This window comes from Lepidothrix coronata, unplaced genomic scaffold (genome assembly GCF_001604755.1).
Source record: "Lepidothrix coronata isolate B3197 unplaced genomic scaffold, Lepidothrix_coronata-1.0 Scaffold6, whole genome shotgun sequence".
NCBI lineage: Eukaryota > Metazoa > Chordata > Aves > Passeriformes > Pipridae > Lepidothrix > Lepidothrix coronata.
The window spans coordinates 8,947,907-8,959,910 of record NW_016690186.1 but is presented as its reverse complement, the minus strand read 5'-3'; the positions used below and the strand labels follow the sequence as shown (position 1 = coordinate 8,959,910).

The 12,004-nt window shown below is 46.3% G+C and overlaps 1 long non-coding RNA gene across 4 annotated transcripts in view; it reads right to left on the bottom strand.

The window, feature by feature from the left end:
- LOC108505081 overlaps positions 1 to 11,251 on the bottom strand; it is a 33,577-nt gene extending 22,326 nt beyond the window's left edge. For 3 of the 4 annotated variants that reach the window (XR_001877385.1, XR_001877387.1, XR_001877386.1), the window contains exons 1-2: positions 11,094 to 11,251; positions 1,282 to 1,451 (exon numbers count right to left, since the gene is read on the bottom strand). This is a non-coding gene — a long non-coding RNA (uncharacterized LOC108505081). The remainder of the gene's footprint in view (positions 1 to 1,281; positions 1,452 to 11,093) is intronic. The other variant, XR_001877389.1, reaches the window with a different exon arrangement.
- Between the last annotated feature and the right edge of the window lie 753 nt (positions 11,252 to 12,004).

Sequence of the window (12,004 nt, the reverse complement as noted above, 5' to 3'; positions counted from 1 at the left end):
GGCAGAAGTTCTTACTCAGTCCTGAGTCATATACACAGCTTGATCCTTTGCATGTAAGCAAAACATTTAAAGCTGTAAGCCTAGGTGGCTTCTGTCCTGTGTCCAAGGCATTGTCACTGACTATATGCCTGCTCCTAACCCTGTCCATTTAAGCCTTCTCCTGACTGAAAGTTAGCCATCTAAATGTCTTTAAGCCTCATGAGTCAGCTGAGGCTTCACTTGCACTGTGTTTTCCAGTGATATAGGTCACATGACTGCAAATCACTAATGTAAATGAACCAGGCTGGGGTAGGAAAGTAACACTGGTCCAGCACTTCTGCACTAGGAATTTGGAGCAGAGATGCCTCATGGCAGGAAAGGCAAAGTTTAAGTTCATTCTGTGAACCATCACACCATAGTCCCATGATACACTGCCTTTGGCAGCTAAGCTGCTGCAACCAGCTCCTGCCCCAGATGTTTGTTTCCACCTCCGGCCTGCAGTTTGTCACCTCCTCAGTCATGCCAAAACAACTGTGTGTACAGCAGTGCTAAAATCAGCACACTGAGGTGATGGAAGTTAAAAATAAACTCTTTGTGGGAGGAAAAGAGGGAGAGCTATTTTTGATTGTAATAATTTCAATGGTCTTTCTTCCAGTGTGGGCTCACAAGGAATTCCATTAACACAACTGGGAGAAGGCAGTGGATTGCTGCACTGGCTGGCACTGGAGTGACTCCTCCAGGCAGAAGATTCCCTCCTGGCAGAGGGAGAAGACTTTTTAAGCAAGGATTGCATCAAGGCCAATGTGCTATAGAATTGTACCTTCCAATATGCAGAATTATGTCTTCCCTGCCTGGTACAAAACCAGACTCGGGTATCCCAGGCTCTCCATTTGCTATTCTGTCTCCTAGATCGTCTTAGCATTCATTTTAAAAATTATTGTATGCAAGCCAGCATTACTACTAACAAAAACAAATAAAGAGACACTGAGGTTTTTTCCTGTTTTATAAACAAATACCCCTTATAATCATTCTGAATACTAGCCTCCTCCACAATTTGTTATAGTATGGTTAGATGTCACCCATTAAAGTCTATTCAAAATGCACAGTAAACTGAGCATAAAAAACATCAGAAGAGATTTAAAAAATGTTTTATTGAATAAAGTTCATTACATGATCAAGAAATGAAATACTTATATGTTCCTTAAACAGCATGAAAAGTTTAAGGAAAAATATCTGAAAAGGGTTCAAAATGTTGCAGTGTAGCTACAATCTGGAAATTCGCAGAATAATTCAGCAACTTACTTTTGTTTTGGCCTTGGTCATTTCTGTGCTTTGATGAGCTTCTCTGTGAACAAGTAAGTGATATGTGCAAAGCCTTGGTTATCTCTTATGTTCAGGCATCTCAGTGATTCACTTCTGTTTGAACAGGAAACACATCTACTTGCATCCAAATGCTTCTGCACCATTGAAGCCTGTAAAATATAGGCAGCTTTCAAACTGCTGTCCTCTTTTGAAATAAGTACTTTTTTGTGTGTATGTTTTCATGTTGTTCTATGATATTGAGTGAGTTTCAAAGCTCTTCTCAGGAAAATGGGGCAGTAGTTTAACTTCCAGCACACAGGAAAATGAAGTAGTATCCTGAGTCCCACATCAATGCATCCTTCTTTGGGACTCATGATCCATGTGCTGGATCACACCAATCCCTGGGTGCTTGGGTGTATGGGCAGGATTCAAATTGAAATTACTAGGGTCTGAGTATGTTTAGTATATCCTTCAATTCTCTTTTAATAAAGAGAACCAAGGGCATAGTGACTCACTTTTGTATTTAGATGATATAATTGTCTCATGAACTCTGTACAAATTACCTCTTCTCTGTATTGTTTTTGCAGTGTATTGTTTTGCTTGAATAATATGGCACATATCCAGCGAATATTGCAGTCAATAAAGTACCTTGGTTTATAGTTTGATGGCCCACAAATGAATAACTGACATCAACAAGAATAATTAAGTCGCTGTTCTTTTTAGCACCATCAGTACTCTTCATTTAGAACACTAAATTTATTTTTAATTATTAACACATTTCCTTAAAAGCTTATTTTTGTGGGTTTTTTTATTACCAAGAGGTAACCACAGATGAACTGTTTTGCTCAGCTTTCAATGAATTTGTGATTCTAAGGTTGACATTAGAGTGTAATGATGTAAAGGAAATTGCATTTTACTGCATTCTAATTAAACAGGTAAACTTGTTGTAGGCCTTTCTCCAGCAAAAGTCCCATAGGAGTCTGGTCCTTCATCAACAGATTTTATTTTCTCCTTGAGCTTTGCACAGCAGGTTTCTGTCTTCCAAATACAGGAATGATAAAATAATTTAATCTGTTAAACAGCGTATTTTTGACATTCAGACTGACAGATACGGGAAGTATCATAGTGCTGAGTAACATAAAGGATATGCATTGTTATTCCTCTTAGTAAAGTGTAATTTCAGGTGTACTGGATTCTACTTTTATGCAAAGAGTTGGGTTCATCCAAGGTAACCTGTGAGCCAACCAGAGCCACTGAAACCCCATGGGTTTGTTGGCCATAGCTTCGTGCCTGCTTTGGGGTTATGGACCCAAGACAGCACTTCTTCCTTGTGCTGAGGAAGAGCACATTTGGGGGCTGTGTTTTCACCTGGGCCCTGCTGCCGTCCAGGGATGCAGGGACTGAGTTGTACACCCCATCTTCCAAGCAGCAAGGACAATGGTGGGTCCTTCTCTCCTTGCATTGCACCTGGGCAATGGCACTCCCCCTTGTTACTGCAGCTCTTGCTGAATCCAAACTTGTATTTTTTCAGTTCACTTAGCTACAGTCACAGAGCCCTGGATAGGATTGTCCCCATCACTCTCCCCCCCTCCCATCCACTTAGTATTTTTCTCCAATCCTACCCTCAATCCTAACAAAATGTTTAACATATCCTACTTTCACTGTAATAATGCTGGCTATATCCAAAAGGCCCAGACGACATGAAGAATTCACCCAAAAATACTCATATTACCATTCAGCCAAGCTCTTGTAGGGTTTGTCCTGCTGACTTGGTCCAATCCTGGTTAATTCATAGGGCTTCCTTTTCCAGTTGAGCTTTAATTGTTTGCTTTCCAGTTCTCTCCATGGGCTCAACCTAGTCAGCTCCATGCTCCACAAGTCCAAATGCTGAGCTAAGGTTAGCATATTTCAGTATAGAATATTTTTACCCTTCCAGTAGCTACAGGTCACAATCATTAGTTTCTCCTATCTACACTTATTAAAGGAAACACTTGTGAAAGATATGTCACCTTCTGGACCTCAGAGGTACATGTAGTTCCAAGCAGGCACAAGAAAAACATGTTTTCTCCATTTCTTGCAAGCAGAAATTAGGTTAATTTCTTTGGAAAACTCCTTCTAAAGGAAACTTCATTCAACAATTCTGTTGAAGTTATCAAAAGCAAAACCAAATTCATTTGAAAACAGCGCAGATCACAGAGTTTGTGAGATGAGTAGGAACGGTTCTCATAGGTAGTAAGAACTAAAATAAGAGTATAGCATTAATTCTCATTTTAGGCTGAATTATACTCCTCTCCAGTTCCATGAGTGAAATATCTTGGAACTTATTCATGTTAGACTCTACCTTTTCCAGAAAAAAAAAAGGTTTTAAACTTTCAACCCAGAGTACAGACAGCAGTTTCAGCCAGTTCAGGGGTTGTTGCTTTCCCTGTGTCCTGCTGTCCAAGCAGAAAACAAAAGCTTTGCTGTAGTTTCTGGTGGCTAAGCAGGGATCAGGAGCTGAGGTTCTTGGCTTCTAGTTCAGGCATGACAGACCTTTCCTACCTACCCAGGTGTAAGCCTGTTACCAAAATGAAAGAGAGAGGAAAATGCAAACCACTTTGTCTGCCTTCTCAAGATGAACCTTGTTGCTAATTTGATTCCAAGTTGATTTTCTTTAAAGGGTGAAATAATTCAAAAAACAGCACAAAAACTTTATTTTGGATAAAATGAAACATTTGGATTGATATGAGCTTTTCTGGAGGCAAATAGTTTGGCTTAGTATAGAAGATGAAACACTTTGATTTAAGTAGTGCTACATAAAGCTGTTGTCACTACAGCCCAGCTGGAGATCTGTGGGGAGTGGTACTGCATAGGGTGTCACATATGGGGTGCTTGGAGGAAAGCCGAAAGTAGCTAGGGAAAAGTTTTCATCTCCCAGCACTCCCAGGCTCTGACAGTCCCACCTCTATTGGATTTATCTGTGGCACCAAGAGATGCCACTGATGTCAGTGCTCACTGTTGTCCTTTCTGCTGGGGTCACTGGCCCCCGGAAGTAAACACAATGTAAGTTTATAAGGGTGTACTGGCCACAGAGCTGGATCTGCCATCTTCAGTGTCCATGCAACAGCACGACATCTGCATCATAAAGAGGTGCTGTTAAACCTGACAGAGCCTGACATAAATCACAGAGAGCATCTACATTACCTTTACTATTAAGTTCATTACAGGAACTATGGTAGCTGCTGAGTTAGGGCTGATTGGGTTTGTTTGGGACCAACAGCTTCCGAGCTGTGACAGCAGAAAACTTGGCATTAGCTGACCAAATATGCATCTGGAGTTTTTAACAGAATCTGCTTAAAGCCAGCTTAGTTAAATTAAAACCATGACTTGAAGGGCCAAGTGGCAATTCTCATTGTGAACTTCAGAACGGATCCATTAGTAAGGTTTATTGCTTCAAGAGGAATTTCCATGGAGGTCTGTGGCACTGGCTCTTCATGCTTAAGTCATCGTGGGACAAATTCCAGCTGAATGAGCAGCCTCAGACATTTTTAGTATCTGGAGAAATGAGCAGAGACACAGAAGCAGGGCTTCTTTGTAAGCCCTGTTTCACATGCACTATCAACAAAAACAGCCTACAGTAACATCACAATGCAAATGCACTGCTGCAAAACAAATAATACATGTGAATTTATAGTAACACTGGGTTGTTTCTTTTGGTTTTTTTTTTTGGTTTTGCATTATTTCACAGGTGAATATTAAAGTTGTGCGTGGCTAAACTTATGTTTGATGGTCACTGGCAAATGCTAAAAGCATGATCCACATACCATCCATGATGGATGTGGATGTTAGTACAGGCAGAGGATGTTAGCAGCAACCCTCTGAAGTTATCCTGTAATACTGTTGCATGGTGTTATCTTTAGAGTTTACTGAAAGTGAGCAGGTCCTTTTTTTTTTTCTCCTTGGAAATAGTAGTCACTCTACAGCCTGCCATCACACTGATTTACTCTGAAGATTGTTACTTCAGAAAAAGGCTGCTGTCTTTATCCACATTAAGGATACAAAAAAACCCAACCCCCACCAAAAAAAAACCCTCAAACCCGAGTAACATCAGAATTACACCTATCTACTTTGTTACGGTGTTCCATCTGTAATAGTAAAACTATTATGTCCATTAAGAAAGATAAATTAAGAAAGTGTTTGTATGCAAAAAATGCAAAAAATAACAACATGAAAAATGCCTTATGTATATCAAACTACACTACTTCTTGCTCATCTAATTAGAATTAAAAGAAAGTCGTTTGACTCCTTAAAATTCAGTCATCTGTGACCTTTTAAAATCAGTCAATAACAGCAGGGGAACAGTACATTATAACCGCCCAGTTTGGGGACAATCGGCTTTTTAATTGTTCTTCTTATGGTTTGCAAATACTGGTGTCCTTTAATATTTAATTATTAATTCAACATGAGCAGCAACAACGGCTGCATAAAACCAACCTTTTCCTAAAGTAATCGAAAGGTGCGACTTAATTGCACGCCCTCTTTGGTCCTGGAGGCTTAAGCGAAATGGATAAACACTGCCAGTGATTACATGAACGAAATGGAATTGCGGTATTCCCACGGCGAACGTATATATTTGTACTTTTAACTGCAAATAGAGGGCTATGTCCGCGAAGCCATTAACACCTAGGGTAAGAAAGGCAAAAGGGAAGGCGTCGCGCCCCCGGAGGTGAATTAGCAGCATCGCTTATCTTCGGGCCGATGGGGATGGGACCCACACGGCCGGGAACTGCCTCCGCGGCTCCCTTCGACACCTCCATCTATCAAACGAAGGGCAGAGCCAGCGTCTGCGGGGATGATAGGCCAAGGGGGGTACACCCATTTTGCCTGTCGGTGGGGCCCCACACGTCTCGTCGGAAACCTCTCCTCATCTCCTCGGTCTGCATGCTACCTCCCGTGGCATGCTTAACGCATACCTTCCGAAGGCAGGAGTCATCCACTTACTTTTGATAGCAGCGCGGAGCAAGGCTATTAATAGGCTATCTAATTACCCCGATCTACTAACTCTGAAATCTCTGATTCTGTGATGTGGTTGTTTTGATTTGATTTTCCAATCCAGTAGGGCTTCCATTTATAGAACTGGTCAGACTCGCTCTGGAAGATATTATTTTAACGTTTAAAATCAACTTTCATTCCAAGCAGGAACAAAGTCCTCAAATTTTGGCATTTCTCACGAAAGCAATTAGTGAAAACATTATTAGTTCGGATGGAGGGAAGCGATTTGCTTAGCTAAGATTGCGAATGTCGTTGTTTGGAATTTTATTATTATTATTATTATTCGGCACTAGGTCTCAGACATTTCGATCAGGCAGGTAAATGGCGAGAAAAGCGGTTTCAAAAAGAAAGGCGAGAGTCTGTCGCGATGCCAAGAGAAATGGAGCGGCCCCGCCGGATCTCAGCATGGACACGCATGAAACAGAACTACTCCCGAAAAATGCTTCCAGGAGGACGCATTCATTTTGTCCTGTGGAAAACATTTAACTGGAAGATTTTTATCTGTTCTGATTGTTCATTTTATTTCCTGGGCAGAGAAGTAAGAAGACAACTAAGGCAGGGGAGTGTTGTATGGCAGGTTTCGATGCATAAAACGATATTTCTTTCACGGCAGTGGCGACAACCGTCCAGGGAGCAGTTGGTGACGGTGGATTTTGCCTGTGTGGGGTGTGGGGGTTTTTTGTTTGGTTGGTTTTGGTTTGGGTTTGGGTTTGGGTTTTTTTGGGTTTTGGGGGGTTTTTTGGGTTTTTTTTTGGGGGGGTTGTTTGTTTGTTTGTTTGTTTTGGTTTTTTAAGTGAGAAAGAAAGAAGTCTCTGCAACCTGTGCTGCGGGAATAGGGGCGGAGGTAGGATAGCTGATTGCAGATCGGATTTGATATCGCCTAACATCCGTGATAGGGAACGGGGGAGGATGAAGAGAAGCCCGGCGCTGAAGCGCTGGGGAAGAGAAGCGCCGCTCCGCCATGCTCTGCATCCCTCCGTATCCCTCTCTCCCACAACTTCTCACAGTAAGAACACCCAGAAACCTTCCCCCGGGCTTTTCGTGTCAGATCCAGCAGAAGAGAGCCATGAAAGCCTTCCCTAGCACCCAGGCAGGAAAAGACAGTGATCCAAGGGGTCTCCCATGGCTCCGGCCCGGGGAGCGCACCGGGCTCCCACCCCGCGGCCCCGGGCGGCGGGGGCGGCGGCTCTCACCCTCCTGCCGCCCCGTCCCCTCGGCGAGGCGGCGGGACACAGGGTGGGGGCCTTTCCTTCTGGCCTTGTCTCGAAACGGGTTCTTTCACCCGGGGCGCCAGAAGCCAATCCACACACAGAGTCGAGGTACTTGATTTATCTCTGCAGTTGTGCGCAGAAAGGGGTTGCTGCAATTATTGTGTGTGTGTGTGTGTATATATATATAGTATTCTTCACCACAAGGCATAAGTGCAACACAGGCCCAATGCTTCGTAGTAAGCATGGAGGTGCCCGTTGATAAAAGAGTCAAAATTAGGCCATTTTAGTCACCGACCCTTAAAAACCTTTAAAACTGCCGAGAAGCAGTACAACTAATCCTTAACTCATTTTCAAAGTCCCCGTGTATGAGTTTGGAAAGAGACAAAGCGCGTATGGGCCCATTGGACAGAAGCATCTAAGTCATAACTTTGTTTTTTAGGGTGCTGCGTGGGTCTGCCTCCCAGCGACCCCGAGAGCTGGAGGGCATTGCCTTCGTCCTGTGCGCCCCAGCGGGGCTCAGCGTGCGGGTACTGCGGATCGCCGGCTCCAGGAGTCAGGTTACGCAGCAACAGGAGCCTCCTCCGCGCGTTTTGTTGATTTTAATATCTCTCTCCTTTTTTTTTTTTTTAAAAGGTTGAAATCATTAACCAGCCGGACCTCGGATACTGGAGGGCAGGCAAATAAAAAGAAGCTGTAGATCATTATTAAAAAAAAAAAAACCAACACACACACACAAAAACCAACAAAAAACCCAAAAACTACAACAACAACAAAACAAACCCAAAAAACAACACACACAAAAAACCCAACAACAACTCCCCCAACCCCCCCAAAACAACAACAAAAACAACAACAAAAAACCAAACCAAAACCAAAACAAACCGCAAAACCCACATGCTTGGACACCTATTGCATAAATGTCCATGTGGGCTCTCTGCTGCCTGATGCTTATTTGAGCGTCAAGGGTTGAAAGACACCGTGGAAATCACCCAAAAGCACGCGGCACAAGGTCACAAGTGACGGGGAGGCTGCTTACTGCAGTGGGGAATAACCTTCTGCCCCACTCCCCACCACTGGGCACGGCTTCAACCCAGGGGAGAGCCGAACCATCGGGCAGGAGCGGACAACGATCCTCGGAGCCTGGTCAGGGTGTCCTGTCCAGGGCCGGGGCAGCCGCGGGGCTCGGAGTCTGCTATCTGCGTCCAGCAAAAAAGGCTGGAGCTCAAACCCGACTTGTGAGCACCTGGCAGCCCTTCGCTAGGAGTTTCGGAGAAAGTAAAAAGAATCCCTCCTCACCCTTGAGAATTTGGGTGTCCCCCTTCCCCACGGGGCACATCTGATCTATTGCAAAGGGCACGTTCGCTATGCCCGCCCCCGTCCTTGCTGCGCTGTGTACAGTACACTGCTGCTTTGGAGGTCAATTTGATTAACCACTACCCTGAGCTCCATAGGGCTGTCCCGCCCGACCCGAGGTGGAGGTGATGGGTGATGTCAAAGGCTCCTATCCCTCTGAAATGCCTCTTTCCCGGTGGATGCGGATTGCCCCGCCGGCTTCAGCCGCGGTGCCTGCGGCGGGAGCGTGAGCCCTGCTCGGAGCCGGCCGGCCGGCAGCTCCCCGCTGACCTGGGCGCGCCTGAGCGCTGCCGGTGCCCCGATCGATAAGTCCGCTTCAATGTCACAGCGGCTGCGGGATGGAAACACTCCATATCGTGGGGTGGCCTTGATAAAAGTATATTTTAAGTAGTGCGGATAAGCGAAGGGGAGAAGAGAGGCGGAGAGGTGCCGGCACGTCGCCCGTAATAACCGCTGCGCTTATCAGCCCGGCCTAAACTCCCCAGCAGTTTCTAAAGTACATTAAGTTACATAAACACGTCTCGGAAAAGAACACACTCCAACCTGCGATAGTCACCGAGGTGACCCCTCGTACCGCCTCACACCCGAACCCGCCGGCCCCCCGCGGCCGCAGCACCGCGGGAGCATCGCGGCCTGACACGGCGGGCGATGCCCGCTGCTCCCGGGGCGGCGGAGATGCGGCCGGACCGAACCTGCCCCTCCTCCCTAGTGCATCTCTGCAAAGGGATCACGTTTGCAGAGACCAAGGAGTGGGGGAAGGAGCAACTGCTCTGCACGTGCACATGTCTGTCCCCCAACCCTTTTTTGGGAGGCTGAAGTGCCCACGAGGGAATTTGCCTTAATTGGATACGAAACTCTCTTTTTTTCCCCAATCTGCCTTCTTCCCTCTTTGGTCACAGCGATCAGGAGCGACGGTTACCTTGCTGGCACCACCTCCCCAGCGGTGTCTTCCCACAGCGAGCATCCCCCCGGCCCCAAAAATGCTCCCACACGTGCACCCCCGGGTGCCTAACCCAGGCCCGGGGCAGGAGATACCTGAGAGCCTCCCGGAGCTCCGGGGCGAAAGTTACGTCAGAAGAGTGGGATTTGGGAAAGGAGTGACGTAATGAAAAGTTAGGAACCGAAGACTATATTTGAGCGGTTCGAGAGCAAACCCGAAACGAAAAGGAGAGGAAAGGGGTGACTGAAAACGGTTTCCCACGCTGGTCCCAGTTTAAGCCGGGTTTTCTTATCGTATCTGTCGGAGGAAATAAAATGAAACTTGTAGCCCGGCTATAAGGTAAACAGGCTAATCGGCAGTAAAAAAAAGGAAAAAGAAAAAAAAGAAAAAAACCCAAGGCGCCTGAAGTGTAAAACACGGGTCACTTTGGAGTCAGGGAAAGAGGCGCCCGCCTGGCCAGCGCGGCCGTTCTTCTTCACAGCCACCATCAACTTTCGGGCAGATACCCCCCGGCCCGGGCAGGTTCCCACTCCCCACTCTGGGGTTACACGGGCACCGGCATGTGCCGCTGGCTTGAAAAAAACCCTCACGGTATTTCTCGCATTATATGCACCCTTACACGTGTTTGAAATACTCTCGGGTTTAAATGGAAAAGAGGTATCCAAATGACTGAAAGGAAATGCAGGGTTTAAAGCCGATAGCTCGGCGCTTTTCAACACACAAATTTGCAGTGGCAGCACCCAAGCTGGGGAGAAGTGGCGTGGGCATCTATTCCCGCGTCTTCTCCTGCTCTTGTCGCACATTTGCAGGTAAAAACCATGGGAAAATATTTTACGTTGCAAGTTGGGATCGGAAAACGAGCCGGGCTCTGGCAGACAACGAATCCCTGCCCATGATTGCAAAAGCTTATTTTCTATTTAATATTGAACCCACTAAAATACACCTAAAATAAAAAGAAATCACTTCAACATGACAGGGTGATCGATATTATTTAAGGATATTATTTAGAGACAACTGACAAGAAAGAAGTATAACCTTTAATCGTACAATTTAATAGAGAAACGGTTTATCGAGAAATTGATTGTTTTCCGACCAAACGTCTGCCGTGCTATACGACAAAAATTAACGCGCATAATAAAACTTCCAAATCACAATCGGTTCACCCACACCGGAAGACCGGATGGCTACAGCCAGAGTTTTGCCGTACCCCCAGCACTGCAAATTCTTCACCTCCCGTTCACCTTGCCTGGAAAGACCGAAAGAAAAGCCGTGCCTACCCCAGGAACGGCAGCACCGCGCATCAGCAGGTTTGGGCTCGGTTTCTGTCGGGAGGGCTCATGCCTGCCGGCTGCCGAGAGCCGGGCTCTGCTCTAGTTCAGCCTTTAGCCGCCGATGACTCTCTGTACAAACTGATGATGACAGATATCCAACTGATAACCTCTGGTGAACGAAGTTATTTTAATTTCCAGTCACTTTCCTGCTAAGTACCATATCAGTTTGTACACAGCTGAGATAAGAGGGCCGGGGGGGGGATAAGAAAGAAACGGAGGGAAAATGCCTACCGCCAGCTGCTGGGATGGACACATCCCACAGCTTGCTTTGGCTTCACCTGACGGTTAGGGCAACTCAAGGAGGAGCCGCATTTTTTACCCTCGGATAGCTCTTATTTTAAGGAGGAAAAATAGGGAGATTTGGAGGAGGGAAACCTGGTTGCTTAGGGCGGGAGCCAAGCACACATCCTTCCGGGCCGCTGCCAGGGGATGCTCGCTGAGATGCCGGGAGGTGTGAAGAAAAAAAAAACCAAAACGCTGAATATTCACCATAAAGAAGATATTATCCGGGGAGGAGGGAAGAGTGTGTATTATTTCTGGGTAAAAAAAAAAAAAAAAGGAAGTGTCATGGTTTGAAACCATGACAGGAAGATAAAAGACTGTGGCATCTGAGAGGGCAGTCCCCTCTCTGCTCCTTCCCGCTCCCCAAGGAAGGGTCCGTAGCCCTGTAGCTGCGGGCACCCCACCCCCGGGACTGCGCCGCGGCGGGCCGGCTGGCCGCCGGGACTGGCACCCCTGCGGAGTCCCGTGTTTGTTTAGGGCTGGCCGAGCCCAATCAGGGCCGGCTGCCTGCAGTTTTCCGGCAGGGCTGCGAGAGGCGCCTCCTCTCTCCTTTTTATACATGAACCGGCGGCCGC